The sequence below is a fragment of the Eulemur rufifrons genome, chromosome 7 (assembly GCF_041146395.1).
Source record: "Eulemur rufifrons isolate Redbay chromosome 7, OSU_ERuf_1, whole genome shotgun sequence".
Classification (NCBI taxonomy): domain Eukaryota; kingdom Metazoa; phylum Chordata; class Mammalia; order Primates; family Lemuridae; genus Eulemur; species Eulemur rufifrons.
In genome coordinates, this window is record NC_090989.1 from 262,648,555 (window position 1) to 262,666,555 (window position 18,001).

Consider the following 18,001-nt stretch of genomic DNA (forward strand, 5'->3'; position numbering starts at 1 on the left):
TGCACAGCTGTGCCACTTGGTGCAGCCCTTGTCAGCCAGTTAGCTAGCCTTCCGTCCTTCCTTTGGTGCTATTCTGATCTTACCATTCAACTTTTGATCCAAACCCAGTACCTCTCCCAGCCTCAGCTTACTCAACTGTAAACGGGGCATGATACTGCCAACCTTCAAGAGTAGCTGTGGAACCAGATGAGATAGATTGCTCAACCGCCAGCAAGGCTCAGCATTTCCCATCTCACCCCTGCTTGCCTGATGCAGACCCTCCTCCCTTCGTTTTTGGGCCACTCCCAGCCTCCCAGTGCTCATCCTATGCCCATCTGCACCAAAGATGGGGTCTTGCTATGTTGCCCAGGCTAGAGTGCAGTGGCGTGATCCTAGCTCACTACAACCTTGAACTCCTGGCCTCAAGCGATCCTCTCACTTCAGCCTCCCTCACAGGTAGCCTTTTAAAAATTGCAATTTCCCCTTCCCAAACCTGGAATTCTGTTTCCCTTGACAGCCTTCTTTTCTCCATATCACTTGTTCCCATCTGAGGTACACTTTATTTTACTTAATTATCTTTTGTATTATCTGATTTCCTCCCTAGAATATAAGCCACACAAGAGCGGGGTCCTGTTTCATCCACCCTATATCCTTGTACCTAGAACAGTGCCTGGCACAGAATGAGGGTTTAGCAGCTATTTGTTGAATAAAGGAATGAATAACTCTTCTTTCTAGGTGGCTCCAAGGCTGACTCCTGCCCCTGGCCATTCTTGGTGGCTACATTCCTTCTTTAGATGCATTAATCCTGAGTGAAGTTTAGCTTTGTTTTGAGACAGCCCTCCTATCTCTTTTCAGCTTTGCATATCTCGGCCCTGATGCTTTAGGGCATATCATTGTTAGCTCTATCTGGCTCCCACCTGCAGAGGTCCTGTGACTGCCCTAAGGTGGTAGATAGTGGCATCAGAATCAGGCCCCCGGACACCCCCGAGGTCCTCCCTGTCTTGGGCCCTGATGGGTAACAAAAGGTCAAGTAGAATTTGAGAGTTCCAGAAGGAAGGTAGGAGGAAAAGGAGCGGGTGATAACTGGGACCAGGGCTGTTCCCTGGGGTGGAAAGTCAGGAGCAGCAGTGGGTCACCTGGAGGGTGCTGTGCCCGTGACAGTCATCTGTTACGGCCAAAGCTCACTTCACCAAAGAGGTGAATTCCAACTGAGCAGCTGATAGTTAACTTGGCGGCAAGGGCAGGGAAGTGGGGACCCACAGGTCCACAGGCTGTGTTTGAAGGGGCTTCCCAGTGAGGGTCAGGGCACATTCTGAGATGGCAGTGCCCAGGCTGAAGGCCTCCCCTCCTGGAAGGGAGCCTTCTGCCCTTGGGACTGGAGAAAGGCCGGTCGGAGACACCCACAGCTGCCTGCACAACCCAGGTCTCCTACCACGTGGCTTTGTGACAAGCCGGGGAGATCTCTGGGGGCAGGAGAGCTCCCATTTGCCCACCTCCTTTTTTGAATTTTAAAAATTGTGGTAAAATATATCTAACATAAAATTTACCATTTTAATCATTTTTAAGTGTATAGTTCAGTGGCATTAAGTACATTCACATTGTTGTGCTACCGTAATCTCCAGAACTTTTTCATTTTCTCCAGCTGAAACTCCATCCCCATTAAACACTAACTCCCAGGCTAGGCACAGTGGCTCATGCCTGTAATCCCAACACATTGGGAGGTCAAGGTGAGAGGATTGCTTGAGGCCAGGAGTTCTAGACAAGCCTGGACAACATAGCAAGACCCCATCTCCACAAAAAATGAAAAAAATTAGTGGGGTGTGGTGCTACATGCCTGTAGTCTCAGCTACTCAGGAGGCTGAGGCAGGGGGATCCGTTGGAGGCTTCAGTAAGCTATAATCATGCCACTGCACTCCAGCCTCTGTGACAGAGCCAGAGCGAGACCCTGTCTCAAAAAGAAAAAAAGAGAGAGAGAGAGAGTCTTATCTCTTACTGTTTCTTCCTACATTCTCAGCTCCATCGCTGACCCCCGGATTCTCCCCTCAAACACCGGAATGCAGATGTCACTCCAGCCTTGATTCTCATTCTGGAACTGACACTACCCAGCCACATGTCCTTGGGCAAGTCACTTATTCTGCATGTCTTAATTTTCCGTTCCCTGAGATAGGGGTAATTATCGTATTTGCCTTATAATGTTGATGTGGAGTTTAAAGGAGTTAATACTCACAGAGCGTTTAGCATAGAACCTATGCATTAGAGCTCAATAAATGTTAGCGGTCACCGTTAGCAATGCTTCCAGGTGTGCCTCTTCCACCTGGAATGCCCTTCCTGTGGTCTCTGCCGTAAACCTCTAGCTCTCCCATAACCTTCTTCACGAAGTTTTCCTTGATCTGGCCTGAGGAATGGAGCCCTCCAAACACCCTAAAGTTTTTTTCACCCTCTTATTCCTGGTATTTGCTATTTGGGCTTGAATCCCCTCCTTTGCTGATTTGCAACTTCGTCAGGCCAAAACAATGTCTTTTTCATCATGCAGGCCACACATTACCGCGCATGTTCCCCCTTCATCTTCTGGGCCTTCGATCTTGAGACCAAGTGGAGATGACAGACATTGCATGGGGCTCAGGGTGCCCAGGACTCACAGAGAACTCAGTGGGTGGTCAGCTTGGGCAATGCACGAGGCTGGATGAGATGGCTTCCTGAGCCCTTCCAGGCTTGACTATTTTATAAATGAATAGAATTAAATCCTTCAGAAGGTAATCTCTTCCATCCGCCAAGCTGGACTTCCCGGCTTCCAAAATCCCAACTCAACATCCGCCTGTCCATCATTGGGTCTAGAGCTTGGGCTTTGGGGTCACAGAGACTTGGGGTTGGATCTCGATCCTTAGTACTGGCAGCTGAATGCAAGTTACTGCCTCATTTCTGGGAAACTCCCTTTCCTCGTCTGTACGTTAGGGCTGATAATAACCTCAGCATTATTGCAGAGGGGTCTTACGTGAGATAACTTTACATCTCAAAGCTGAGAAGAGATCATTTTTAAGCGGCTTAGCACTGTGCCTAAGATGGGTGTGGTCAATCAACTGGAGCTATTATCTCGCTCCCCTAAAAACATGAGAAGTAAAGAAAGAGAAGACACCCGTGGCTCCACCTTTGACCAACGTTTTATGCAAACAAACAGTTGTGTTTAAGACTGGGGCGGGCGTGAGGAGAATAGAGGGCATCATTGATTAATCTCCTAATTTGTTTCACTAATAGTAGTCCTTAATTCTCAGGTTTTATTGCATAAGCAACTCTTGAAGAATACAGGCCCCTAAAGGAAGCATTTTCTAGACCAGTGTCTTCCACCATTTGACCTAGAATCACTCCGTGTCACCCTTTCTTTATAACAAACTGATAACACTGACTAATTGAGACCTGTCCGTGCCAGGCACCAGGAGAAGAGCCTCCTATGAAAAGCTCATTAGATCCCCCTTGATATGCTCTGCAGTAGGTATGACTGTCATCCCCATTTCACAGATGCCAGAATTGAGACCAGAAATATCAAGAAACTTGTTTGAGATTATAATGCTGGTATTAAATGGTGAAGTCAAGATTTATTAATTTTTTTTTTCTAGAGGCAGGGTCTCTCGCACTGTTGCCCAGCCTGGAGTGCAGTGGTGCAATCATAGCTCACTGTTGCCTCATGCTCCTAGGTGCACGCCACCACACCCAGCTAAGTTTTAAAAATTTTTGATAGAGATGGGGTTTTGCTATTTTGCCCAGGCTGATCTTGAACTCCCAGCCTCAAGCTATCCTTTTGCCTCTGCCTCCCAAAATGTTGTGATTATAGGCATGAGCCGCCATGCCTGGAACACAGTCAAGGTTTATCATCATCATCATCATCATTATTAGTATTATTATTTTTACAGGAGTCCAAATTGCAACAAAGTCAAGATTTAAATGCAGTATCTTGAGTCCAGATACCCTAAGGTTAACAATGGGGCTGTATTCCCTCCAAGGACAATGGAAGGAAATTTACAGACTGAGGAAATGTAGCTGGAGGAGGTGATTATAGGAAAGTGGAGTGAAGAGTCTGGGCCTCTGTGCTCTCTCTTCTCTCCTCTGTGTCTCCTCTCTGATGTACCTGTTGTAATTCAGGTATTCACCTTTTCTCCTACAATATTACATCAGCTGAGCCTCCTATTGGTCCACACCTCCAGTCTTGGCACTCCAGGGTCACTCTGCTATGCTAGACTGCCAGGCAGATCCTTTTTTTTTTTTTTGTGAGACAGAGTCTTGCTTTGTCATTTGGGCTAGCGTGCTGGGGCTTCAGCCTAGCTCACAGCAACCTCAAATTCTTGGGCTCAAGCAATCCTCCTGCCTCAGCCTTCCCAGTAGCTAGGACTACAGGTGCATGCCACCACACTCAGCTAATTGTTTCTATTTTTAGTGGAGATGGGGTCACACTTTTGCTCAGGCTGGTCTCGAACTCCTGAGCTCAAGCCATCCTCTTACCTCAGCCTCCCAGAATGCTAGGATTACAGGTGTGAGCCACCACGCCCGGCCTATGGAGGTCCTTCTGATACCAAATCTCACTATCCAACTGTCATCTAAACACACATAAACAAGTAGAGGAAGTATACATTATTCAATAAATGGAGCTGGAATGATTGCCTACCATTCAGGAAAAAAAAAAATTGTACATACACACACGATGTTGGAGTCCTACATCAGACCCCACGCAAAATAAACTCCAGGTGATTTAAGTATTTAAAAATAACAAATGAAGTCATATTAGAAAAAAATGCAAAGCCATTTAATAATTTGGAGATGGAAAGGGCTTTCCTAAGTATTTCATGAAATACGGAAGTTATAACAGATTGACAGACTTTACTATTCATTTATTTATTCTTTTTATTTTTTATAATTCAAATAAAATATGGAACACTTCACAAATTTACATGTCATCCTTGTGCAGGGGACATGCTAATCTCTGCATCGTTCTAATTTTAATATATGTGCTGCCGAAGCGAGCACCTATTTATTTAATATATGGAAAATTTGTATATCTAAGAAAAAAACCACCACAAATAAAATTAAAAGGGAAAACTCAAATAATTGGGGAAAATCTATGCAATATAACAGAAGAAAGGTTATATATACCATTGCTATATTGAGCATTCTTTCAAAAATCACAAGGAAAATTTAAGGACAAAGTGAACAAAATAGGTCAAGTGCCAATTACAACAGAAGAAAATAAAAATGACCCACAAATGCATTTAAAAAGCTTAGTCTCAGGCTGAGCACGGTGGCTCACGCCTGTAATCCTAGTGCTCTGGGAGGCAGAGGCAGGTGGATTGCTTGAGCAATTGATCAGAAGTTCGAGACCAGCCTGAGCAAGAGTAAGACCCCATCTCTAAAAACAAAAAAAGATCTTACTAGTGATCAAAGACATAAATAAAACAAGACACTATTTTTCACTAATCATGTTGACAAATGGACAAACATATACCTCTGGTGGTAGGTAAGCTGGTCCATACTTCCGGGAGGACAATTTTGGAACTTGAACCTGTAGAGAAATAAAAATGAATACCACCTTGAATACTAGGAATTCATTTTGGGGACAGATTTAAGAATAGTCAGAAGGGCTGGGCGCGGTGGCTCACGCCTGTAATCCTAGCACTCTGGGAGGCCGAGGTGGGCGGATCGTTTGAGCTCAGGAGTTCGAGACCAGCCTGAGCAAGAGCGAGACCCCATCTCTACTAAAAAATAGAAAGAAATTATATGGACAGCTAAAAATATATATAGAAAAAATTAGCCGGGCATGGTGGTACATGCCTGTAGTCCCAGCTACTCGGGAGGCTGAGGCAGGAGGATCCCTTGAGCTCAGGAGTTTGAGGTTGCTGTGAGCTAGGCTGACGCCACGGCACTCGCTCTAATCTGGGCAACAGAGTGAGACTCTGTCTCAAAAAAAAAAAAAAAAAAAAGAATAGTCAGAAAGCCTTGGGCCTTTGGATGAGATGAGAACCATGTGTTGTTCGTACAATAGTGTGCGCCTGTTTGTTTCTCCAGGAGTTCAGGAGCCCAGCCTGGTCGGAAACGAGTCTTATTCCCGACAGTGCCCACCGATTCTGACTCTGCAACGCGGCAAGCAGAGAATACGGCTCAGAGAGTGTTTGATGATGCCTGAGTACATGAATAGAAATAAGAAAAGGTATAAACAGAGGTTTCTGTCCTGGATGGAGCAAGGAGGCGCCTGTCCACAGCTTGAGGTGCACATGCTTGGTGCTTACAACTGCAGAACTTCCTAGCTACCACCCTCCTACCCGGTCAATTCCCCTGTGAACTGGAGAGAGACAAAAATTTGAGATCATATTAATTTATTTTCTGGACTTCAGTTAATCTAGCTTTTAAAAAATCCGGTGGACAGACCACTATTTACTTCCCCCAGCAGCACATGAGAGTTTGAGTTACTCCCATTCTTGCCAATACTGAGTATTACCTAACTTTTCCATATTAGCCATTCTCCTGAATGTGCAGATATCTGGGGGGTGGGGGGGGGTAGTTTTAATTCGCATTTCCCTTATGCATCTTTTCATATGTTTATTGGCCATTTGGTTATACTTTGTGTATCTGTGTGTAAATTGCTCCTTCATTGTTCTCTTCCTCCTCCTCTTTTTTGTCCATTTTCCCATTGTGTCCCCTGTTTTTTGGTAATTGATGTGTAGGAGGTCTTTATAAATTCTGTCCATGAGTCATTTGTCAGATATACTTTTGCAAATATCTTTCCTCAATCTGTGCTCTGTGTTTTCAATTTCTTAGTGGTATCTTAACAGTTCTTATTACTAAAGTGGTCCGATTTATCATTTTTTTTCATTTTATGGTTAGTACTTCTTATGTTCTATTTAAGAAATCTTTGTCTACCCCAAATCATATTCTACTAAATATATATACATATTTTACAAAGTCTTATTGTTTTATTTTTATCATTCTAACATTTAGATCTATAATCCATCTGGCATTGATTTTAATGTGTGGTTAAGTTTTTTTTATCCAATTGATTTGGCTCCATTTATTGAAAACACCATCCTTTCTTGTCTGCATTGCAATGCCACCTATATCATTAATCAGGTAGCCTGTATTTGTGAGTCTGTCTCTGGATTCTCCCTTCCAGTCCATTGGTCTATCTGTGCCAACACCATACTGTTTTAATTACTGTAGTTTTGTAATACGTAGTAGTGTAAGACCTCCAACTTTGTTCTTCAAAATTGTCTGGATATTCTTTGGCTCTTTCTATTTTCATGTAAATTTTGGAATCAGCTTGTCCATTTCTACTACCACCTTTAAAACTGTTTGGCGGGCTGGGCAAGGTGGCTCACGCCTATAATCCTAGCACTCTGGGAGGCCGAGGCGGGAGGATCCCTGGAGATCAGGAGTTCCAGACCAGCCTGAGCAAGAGTGAGACTTCGTCTCTACTAAAAACATACAAAGAAATCATATGGACAACTAAAAATATATAGAGAAAAAATTAGCTGGGCACTGGGGCACATGCCTGTAGTCCCAGCTACTTGGGAGTCTGAGGCAGTAGGATTGCTTGAGCCCAGGAGTTTGAGGTTGCAGTGAGCTAGGCTGATGCCACAGCACTGTAGCCTGAGACAGAGTGAGAATCTGTCTCAAAAAAAAAAAAAAAAAAAAAAAAACCAAAAAAACCAAAACTGTTTGGCAGTACTTACTAAAGCTGAACAATTATACCCTTAGGTAAATACTTAGAAATTAATACACAAAAGAATTTTCATAGCAACTCTATTCCTAAGAGCCCCAAATTAGAAACAAGGTAAATGTCCATCAGTAGTAGAAGGTATAAATAAATAATGGTGTAGTCATAGAGTGGAATGCTATGAAGCAGATGAGAATGCGTTAACCAGGGCTACACAAAATGACATGGCTAAAGCTCACAAACATAATGTTTAATGCAATAAGCCAAAAGCAAGAGAGTGCCTACTGTGATTCCATGTATAGCAAGTTAAAAAACTAGCAAAGCTAACCTACATATAGTGTTTCCAGTTAGGAAAGTTCTGACATTTGGGGAGGTGGACTACAGTGCAGGGCTTCTGGGATGTCGCATATATATTCCCTTCCACTTTGGGAACAAACACTTATGAGTACACACCTTTCTATATTCATATTACATTTCAATAAAAAGTTAACTTAAAAATGAATTCATTGTGACAACACACATTGAAGGCTTACAGCATGCAGGGAATCTCATCACACACCTGTGTGGGAGCCGGATCTCAGGAAAAATGTGAATACAATGTGGTTATTGCCCTGGGGGAACTTCGGGGATGGAGAATGGGAGGTGAGTAAGGGTTGGAGGAACAAGCCTGGGACTTTTCACAAAGCATCCCCGCAGGGTGCAAAAGGACCACTCAATTTGCCTTGCCTGGGGGTTGGGGAAGTGGTGTTGATCATTCAGTGCTAAATAGTCAAGGAGCTGTTATTGTTTTTTCAGGCCATAAAATAGGAACATGTGAAACTATTGTGCTGAATTGTATTTTTGACTTGAAACAAGGTTAAAGTTTAAGTTTAAGCCCTGAGTAATTTCCTTGGAACTCTAGGGTAGTGGGTATGTTGTAATCTGGATGTGAAATTTAAGATCTCTAAAATCTTGAACATGAAGAAAATTGGTACATGGATCCCTTTCACCTCCTAGTCTCGGTTGGGTACACTGCACAAGTTACCAACCAATGTCATTGGTTAGATGTGGCTTCACCAATGACATAGTAAAATGCAGTTATATTTGTTAAAACAACAACAACAAACACATTTCTCTGGATAGCAAGGAACTGCCAAGGTAGCCCACAAGAGAGGTACGCTCAGAGATAAGGTTGCTAGGAAGCAGCCAAAAAGAGGCAGATGGAATTTTCTGTTTATTTGTTGGCAATTTAGGAAAGTCCCGAAGGCCCAAATGTTCTGAAAGGAATTTTGTATAGTAAGAATGTCCCCAAATTAGACCTCTCAGTTTAATTCAGGTCTTCCGAACACCCCACCTCCAGCCCCCATGAAGGGTAGTTTATTGCTTCCTTAGAAATGTAAACTGGCCAGGTGCAGTGGCTCAGGCCTGTAATCCTAGCACTCCGGGAAGCCGAGGTGGGCGGGTCCTTTGAGATCAGGAGTTCGAGACCAGCCTGAGCAAGAGCGAGACACCCCCCCCACCGCCCCCGTCTCTACTAAAAAAATAGAAAGAAATTAGCTGGACAACTAAATATATATATATATATAGAGAGAGAGAGAGAGAGAGTGTTAGTCGGGCATGGTGGTGCATGCCTGTAGTCCTAGCTACTTGGGAGGCTGAGGCAGGAGGATCGCTTAAGCCCAGGAGTTGCTGTGAGCTAGGCTGACGCCATGGCACTCTAGCCCAGGCAACAGAGTAAGACTCTGTTTCAAAAAAAAAGAAATGTAAACCAATTCATTTCTACCAAGTGTGGGGCAGAGCCAGGCAGGGAGGACATGGTTTCTTAGACAACGTGGACTGGTTCTGCACACATAGAATGAACTGCTATTTCAAAGCCACTTTTTTGCAAACCATCTCAGCCCCTATGGAAAAAGTATGGAAAGTACTCTGGGGACAGATAAGGGCTCCAGTCCTACCTTGGCCATTTACCCATTCTATGACTTTGGAACGCCACATCCAAACTCCTCTCTGCCTCAGTTTCCTTTTCTGAAAAATGAGGACAATAACATGCACCTCGAATAACATACACCTTGTTGTGACAATGAACTTAAATATATTTAAATCACTTAGCACAGAATCTGGCACCTAACAGGCCTTCACTCGATAATCATAATATTATTATTTTTTCAAAGCTTTCTGGCTGATGTCATGCTGGGCAATAAATGCAGCATTGAGTGTCTCTTTTTCTAGGTCACTGTGTCCACAGTTAGAGAGCTGAGCCAAATGGCAAGTTCACTTGGAGCCGGGCTCAGTCCTCAGGCAAACAATAGGAAATAGGCAATTAGGCAAGGAGTAGTGTTGACCTATTGATCGGTCAGTCCCTGCTCAACAGGCTTGAAAACTCAATATAGTATGTTTCTTGTAGTCCTTTTTTGTCTAGCCAAAAAAAAAAAAAAAAAGTATGTTTCAAGCTTTTTTTCTTTTTTTTTTTTCAGAGTAACTCACAGTGCAAAATACATTTTGTACTGATGTCAGTACATATGTGTTTATGGGTAAAAGTTTCACAAGACAATGCTTACTTATTAACTGGGATGCACCGTGAAATTTTATATTCTAAAATATTCTACTTCATTTTTAAAAAAGTATTAGTTACAACCGACTATATTGATTTTATTATCTATTAATGGTTCAAAATTTGTAGTTTGAAAGACACTGCTCTCGTCTAGTTCCTCAGATTGCAGATGAGGAAACTGAGGCACAGAGTGGGGAAAAGGAGTTGCTTAAGGAAAGTGGTGGGTGCCACAGGACTGAACGTAGATGTGTGGGCCCCGCAGCTCTGGCTGTTTCCACAAACCACTGCATGGAGGGGAACCTCCAGGCCCTGATGTATAAGCACTCCTATCATGATAGGCGGGAAGTGACATTCCTTTTTTATTTTTATTTTTTTAATAAAAGGGTCCACAAAAGCTCTTTGGCTCAGTTTTTCAAGAGCAGGCTCATTGCTGAAAGGAGACACTAGGATATTTTCCCTTGGAGTTCAGAGCCTTCACCTGCCAAATGTAAGCAGAAGTCTCATGTCCTGCCAGGCAGCCTCTAGAACTGCCCAAGATGTGGTCAAAAGAACTAGCTGTTCCTCTTGAAGAACTGAGCAGTTCAAGATCTTTGCCTTTCTGCAAACAGCGAGGCAGTTTGCCCATCTGCCCTGAGGCCTGCCACCGTGCTGGGAAAAGGATGCCAGACCTTAAGGAGCCATCTTGACCGTGAGGGGGTAGGGGAGACTGGTAAGATGACTTCGTGGGCTGCTTTTGCTGTGGATTTCACTTTTCGCAGGTTGCGCTACAGAAATGGATGGCCAGGGTCGTCTCTGGAGTTCATTTTAGATGGGGCTTCTGTATCCCTCCCCTGTGTTCCTGGAGAGTTTAGTGCTGGTACTTCGCTACTCTTTCCCGTTCTGCTTTGTGTTGCTTATTCCTGTTTGAGTCAGATCTACCCTAGGAGGAAGACACTCTGAATCTTGCTCATCTCGCTACAGGACTTGGCCCAGTAAACGTGGGTTAAATCAAACTGAGCATGAGATTTCCCAAGAACTTGTTTCCCTTGAGCTAGATTACTTCTATTTTTTTTTTTTATTTAGGGAAGGATGTGGACTTTTGCCCTTCTACATGGGGCTGCACCAAAACCCTGGCATCAGATCTAAGTAGCCATGTAAAACAAGCAGGTTTATGCCCTTAAAGATACACAGGGCCAATGTTGAAGCCAAACTTGAAGGTTTCTGTATGGCAAGAGCCTCTTGTACCGACAGCTATCTACACCCTTGGCCTTGGCAGCCAGCTGCTCTTTGGCTGAAATGTTTAAAATTCTGCCCAAATATGAGTTCATGCCCACATCAATCATCAGCTAGGAGTGGGGTGTTGCTGGCCTGCCTCTTACCCATCCCCTCACTGTTAGCAATTGACATGTACACATTTGCTCCTTTTTTCTCAAATAATTCTTGAGTGCCTTGTCAGTTCCCTTGCTAGAGATATAGGGACCAAGTGAGATAGCCAAGGTCTCTGGTCTGATGGAGCTTATATAGTAGTTTCTCCTTGTCCTTGAGGGATACAGTCCCAGACTCCCAGTGGATGTCTGAAACCTATATATACTATCTTTTTTACTATACTTACACATCTATGATAAATTTATAATTCATAAATTAGGCTCAGCAAGAGATTAACAACAATAACTAATAAAATAGAACAATTGTAGCAATATGCCAGCATCACTACTTTTGTGCTTTGAGGCCATTATTAAATAAAATAAGGGTGACTTGAACATAATCTCTGCAATACTGTGACAGTAGGTCTGATCACCCAGATGGCTACTAGTACGGGTGGGTAGTATAGAAAGCTTGGGACAGAATGGGTGGGGAAGAGAATTCATGACACTATTCAGAACGGTTTGCGATTTAAAATTTATGAATTATTTCTGGAACTTTCTATTTAATAATTTTGGACCTCCGTTGACTGTGTGTAACTGAAACAGAGGAAAATGGAATGTTGGATGGGGGGACTACAGTATTCTAGAGAAAGTAAACATGTAAACAAATGAGCAAACAGTAAACAAATGAGATAATTTGAGATAAATACTAGGAAGAAAAGAAAAAGGATAATGAAATAGAATGACAAAGTCTCTGGAAGAAGATAACACTGAGCAGAGACCTGAATTGCAAAGGCGGAAGTAGCTGCAAAAACAGTGTAGTATTCAAAGGAGCCTGAGGACAGAGGGCCAGAATTCTGGCTGCCCAGGCACCTGGGAGGAGAAAGGTGAAAACTGGGTCCTACCTTGAGTACCATCTATATTCACGGAGGTGAATTTAGCCCCTGTAAGGAGCTCAGGTCTTTTTTTTTTTTTGAGACAGGGTCTTACTCTGTTGTACTGACTAGAGTGCAGTGACATCATGATAGCTCACTGCAACCTCAAACTCCCAAGCTCAAGCAATCCTCCTGCCTCAGCCTCTTGAGTAGCTGGAACTACAGGCACATGCCACTATGTCTGGCTAATTTTTAATTTTTTTGTAAAGATGGGGTCTTGCTATATTGCCCAGGCTGGTCTCCAACTCCTGGCCTCAAGTGATCCTCCCACCTTGGCCTCCCAAAATGCAGGGATTACAGGCAAGAGCCACCATGCTCAGCCTAGATCTTATTTCAAATGCCATGGGAATCTATCACTTTAATATCTTCCTGAGCTTTCTTCCTGCAAGCTACAGATTTCTGTCTCTACCTGCCCAAGACTTCCATCTTTAAGGCATCCTCAGAGCCAACTGCTGCATTTCAGGGCAAGGCTTGTTCTTTCTTTTTAAATTAAAAACAAAACAAAACTGTACGCTTTGTGCAAACAACATTGTGACAAGAGTTAAAGGAAAAGCAATAGTTTCCCTATCTCTTCACCATAACTAGCAATATCATTCTCATCTTGCATATGATGTTCCAGTTCTTGTCAATATGTATAATTTCTAAATACTTCCTTAGGTGAGAGTGACCCGTGGCCTGCTGCAAAAGAGAACTAATTGACCAGTTAATACATTTGCTCCCTTTCTTCCTCTTTTCTCTAGCCCACCTACCTGGGGAAAGTTCAGCTAACATTGTATTGAGCCAGGTACTGTGCAAATTGTTTTAGGTGCATTATCTTGAATAATCAATGTAACAACCCTGTGAGGTAGGTGCCACTATTATTCTCATTTTACAGAAGAAAAACCTGAGACTCAGAAAGATTAAATTGCCGAAAATTATGCAAATTGTCACCACAAGTGACAGCACACAGGATTCAAACCTAAAATTCCAAAGCTCTTGTGCTCCAGGCCCTAATCCAGACCCCCTCCCTGTGGCTCCCTCAGTTACTGGAAGACATTCCCCACCCTGGTTCTTTTTCAAAAGAAACTTCTGCTTCTGCCTAGAAGGTCCAAGGAATGGACTGCCAATGGGCTTCCTTCCTATTTGTCTCACACACTTACTTAAATTATGCAGAACATTCACATGCATAGACCTTTGTAAATAATTACTGTTTACCAAGGTCTTCCAAATACGTGACCTCACTTGATGCTCACACAATAAGCACATCATAGGGAGGGCTCTCTTAGTGGCCTCAGGTGAACAGATGAGGAAGGAGCACAAGGAACTGAAGGGACCAGCACAAGGTCATCCAGACTGCAGGGGTCTTCTGCTGCCGTCCTGGGCAGATGACGGTGGGGTTGGATGGTTGGAGGCCCCTATTATCAGTTGGTACTGAAATTCTTTTTTTCCTTCCAGTGGATCTTGCTGTGGCTGATATGACCATGGGGAAAGGGAAGAACAAATGGTCTCAATTTGCTTCTGCATAAAGAGTTTATATACCATGTGTGGATTCTGGGAAATAAAAAAAGAAAAAAAAAAAAGAGTTTATACTATTGTGTGCCCCAAGACTGCCCCCAACTCTTGACTTTTGGAAGCCATTTGCTGCTTCTCATACCACTACATTCCAAAGATCTTGTGAAGTAATGCAGACATCCTGTGTCCAGAGTGACTGGGCTGGGTCAAGGCAAAGGCGGGCTGCTTGGCTGGCAGTTCCAGTTTTTCTTCTAGCACAAAACATCAGTGATACTGGCCCAAAACAACTCTGCTGCCCATGTGAGCAATGGCAGTGGAGCTACAAAGGGCTCCCACAGTGTACAGCACACGAAGGGCTTGCAAGTCTATCATCCCAACAATCCCCAGCCAGAAAAGTGATCCTGCTATTTGTGGCCGTTGTATAGATGAGAAAACTGAGTTCCAGAGACTACACAGAGCTAGCAAGTGACACTGACTACAGTCAAATTTTGTCCAAAATGAATCCAAGTTTAGTTCAGGCTTTTCCCACTACAACATGCCTTTCTTTTTTTTCACCTAAAAAATGGATACAAAACACTCAGCAACACTAAAATTGTTTGTTTACTGCAGCACTCCCTCCTAGGGTAATGCACCTTGCAAATCGGTTTTCCAGGCCCCGTCTGAGCATCTGGCAAATGGTAGGATCTCTCCTCATGCCTCATGGCAGCTGGAAACCAGCAGGTAAAACATTTACCTGGTTATTGACATAATGGGTCTGGGTGTTTGTTTAGGTATCAGGCAGTTATAGATTGCTTTTTAACACTCTGTTTTGAAATGAAAATAAATGTGAGAATAAGCCCCCAAGTGGCCCTAATAGAATGTCAAGAATAATCAATACTCGAGTATGATAAATTTATAGTCACGGGAGGGAGCATGGAGGGGAACCCACAGTTCTGCCTGAGTCTGTGCTGGGGCTGGGGGCTTGCACGATGGGAGGGGGCTGGAGCAGGGCTGAGTGAGGACGCAGGGAGTCAGTAGGTGGCAGGTTCGGGAACTCCAGGTGGATGGTCTCCTGCCAGTCACAGGATCCCTTGTTGGTGATACCCAGGGGGCAACTGCCTATCTTAGCCACTTGTAAGTGAGGCTGTCTTGCAAGAGGGGAACTATAAACTAGCTAGCTCGGATAGGACCAGAGATATGCAAATCTCTGGTAGAGATAGAACTGCAGACTAGAGCAAGACATTTCTAAGGAAAGATTGGGTTAATCTAAAGGATAGCCAGTCATTCCTGGAATCTTAGGAAAAATGGGAACTGCTGCTGCTAAGCTCTTGGAATCTTTCTCTATTAGGGGTGTGTGGAGATGGATGCCCCAGGACGTGTTAGCTCAAACCTGCTAAACCTCCAGGTCACACGACCTGACCCAGGACCCCCCAGAATTGCAATTTTGCTCCCCAGGGGAGAACATCCTGTCATGCCCAAGGGGGACGGGAGGCTGCTGGGGCTGGGGTCCCATGAGAGCAGCTAGTGGCCGGGTGGAGTGTCAGGGAAGGTGAAGTGAGCATGGGCTGTGCGGGGGAGGGTGGGTATTCAGACCCACAACTGGGTTTGATCAACATAAGATCACAGTGCCCTTGGCAAGAGCTGTTTCGGGAGCAGAATGGGCCTGGTGCCAGCTTATAGGCCATAGTTCAGGAGGAGGTGGCGTTGGGGGGACCTAGACAACTGCAGGGAGAGCTAAGGCCAGAGCTGGAGGGAGGCTGGGGTGAAGGGATTATTTATTCATTTACTTTTCAGTGTGAGAGACCTGAGCATGTTTGAATGTTGACAGGAACTGCTGGTGGGAAGGAGCTGGTTACTGGCGCTGCAGGGAGAGGAGGTGGTTGGCAGAGCGGTGCCCCGAGCAGATGGGTGAGCACATGGCAGGCTCAGGTGGAAGGAAGAAGAGAGGCAGGACTGGGAGTGTGGACGAGGAACGCCGAGAACGTAAGACCCACGTCTTCTTTGCTCAGTTTGGGGTGGGTGCAGCTGTTAGCTTGAGGAAGGGGTGGAGGGGCATGGGACTGGCTGCTGAGAGAAATGGGGGCACAGAGCTCCAACAAGAGAGAGGAAAAGACTCCCTGAATAATGTTTCAAGCCCAGCATGACCCCCCCCCCCCCACCAAGCACATCTGGACGGGCCAGCCCTTGCCAAGGAACACAACCTCTCTCTGCCCTCAGTGATGCAACCGTGAGTAAGAGACAACTGAATCCTGTCTCCAACATAAAAATAAATGAAAGTGATATTAGAAACAGAGCCAGTGTGAAATCTAGACACATCTTTCTTTTCCTCTGTATCATCTAGCACATGGCTTTGCCAGCCTGAGGTGGGCAATTCACTGAGGGTCTTTGGCCTCCCCTTGGCTCACAAGCTAGGACCTCATGTCTACAAAGAGGTTTGGGACGAAAGGGAAGTGGGATGAGGAAATGAGGCTCCAATGCCAGGCAGTGGGGAGCCTGGAAAGACCCTGTTTCCAGGAATTCCAGGCCTGGACATAGGCGCTGGCCTGGGCTTCCCTAAGCAAACCCATCAGGTATCCATGAGACAAAGAATAAGACAAGTGCTCCGGGGCCAGCTGTTCTCCTTACGGAAGCAATCTTCACTTTGCTTAATGGTTGCTAGCAGGGTTCCTCCAAATCCCAAGCTTCCTAGTGCATTTAATCAGGATTTTAATGTCCAAAAAGACAATTCTAGACACCCCTCCTGGGCATAACGTTCATCAGTGGCCACTTGGATGAGCCACTGCCCTGGGAGGCAGCTTGAGATTAGAATGGGGCTCTCACGCCTGCAGATGGATGGAAGGAGTTTTTCTGAACTGGGAACTTTCTTCTCTAGCAGGTGGATTTGTACCTTCCTGCTCCCCAGGACTTGCTTTGGGTTCGGGTAGATGGAGGGCAGATGCCCAGGTGGTCCTGGCTTATGAGAAAGATATGAGAGGAGCCTAGGAATGGGCCCTGCTGGGGACAGCAAATTAGAAATCCCAGGCTGGGATGTTTTTAGTGTCTATATTCTACCATGTTTTTGCCTATTTCAACAATATTAAGATACCTGATTTAGGCCAGGCACAGTGGCTCACGCCTGTAATCCCAGCACTTTGGGAGGCCTAGGTGGGAGGATTGCCTGAGGCCAGGAGTTCAAGACCAGCCAGGGAAATACAGAGATTCCATCTCTACAAAAAAAAAAAAAAAAAGAAAGAAAAAGAAAAAAAAATTAGCTGGGCGTGGTGGTGGCATGCCTATAGTCCCAGCTACTTGGCAGGCTGAGGCAGGAGGATTGCTTGAGCCCAGGAGTTTGAGGCTGCAGTGAGCTGTGATCTTGCCATTGCATTCCAGCCTGGGCAGCTGAGCAAGACCCTGTCTCTAAAAAAAAAAAAAAAAAAAAAAAATTGTATGAAATTATCTTCAGGCTATGTGTATAAGATATATGAAACATAAATGAATTTCATATTTAGAGTTGAGTCTCATTCCCAAGATATATCATTATGTGTATGAAAATATTCCAAAATCTGAAAAAATTCAAAGTCTGAAACACTTCTGGTCCCAAGCATTTCAACAAGGCATGCTCCACCTGGACGTTCTGTGAGAGCCAGGGGAGAAAGACAGGCTCTAGTTTGGGGCGGGAGCCCTGTGTGACCAGAGCTGGCTTTCAGGAGGACTCACTGGAGTGTGAGAAGGGAAGAATGGCTTTGCAGGCAGAGGGAACAGCACGGGGACATGGAACAGCAGGCTGCTTGCCGAGTGTGCAAGGAAATCTAGAGGGTCAGGGCCTCCGATGGCCTAATCCCCACACGGACCTCCTGAGGTGTGACAGGAAGCTATGAGCTCTTTCACTTCCTTTTTACCCTTCTCAAGGCCTTCCTGGGGTAGGGATTAAGAGGAAGTGAGGAGATGATAAACTTGGGGTGTCAAAAAGAGAGACCCAGGAGTCTGGGAAGGGTATAGGTGAGTCTTCGTATACGTCAGATACAGGTAGCCCATGAATGAGAGGGGAGTGGGCTCAGCCATGCTTACTGTG

At 44.7% G+C, this 18,001-nt stretch overlaps 1 non-coding gene across 1 annotated transcript; it reads right to left on the reverse strand.

Annotated features, from left to right (window-relative positions):
• Nucleotides 1-4,888: 4,888 nt before the first annotated feature.
• LOC138388817 (U6 spliceosomal RNA) lies at nt 4,889-4,992 on the reverse strand. Its single transcript, XR_011234303.1, has one exon. It is a non-coding gene; the product is annotated as a U6 spliceosomal RNA (small nuclear RNA).
• Nucleotides 4,993-18,001: the final 13,009 nt, after the last annotated feature.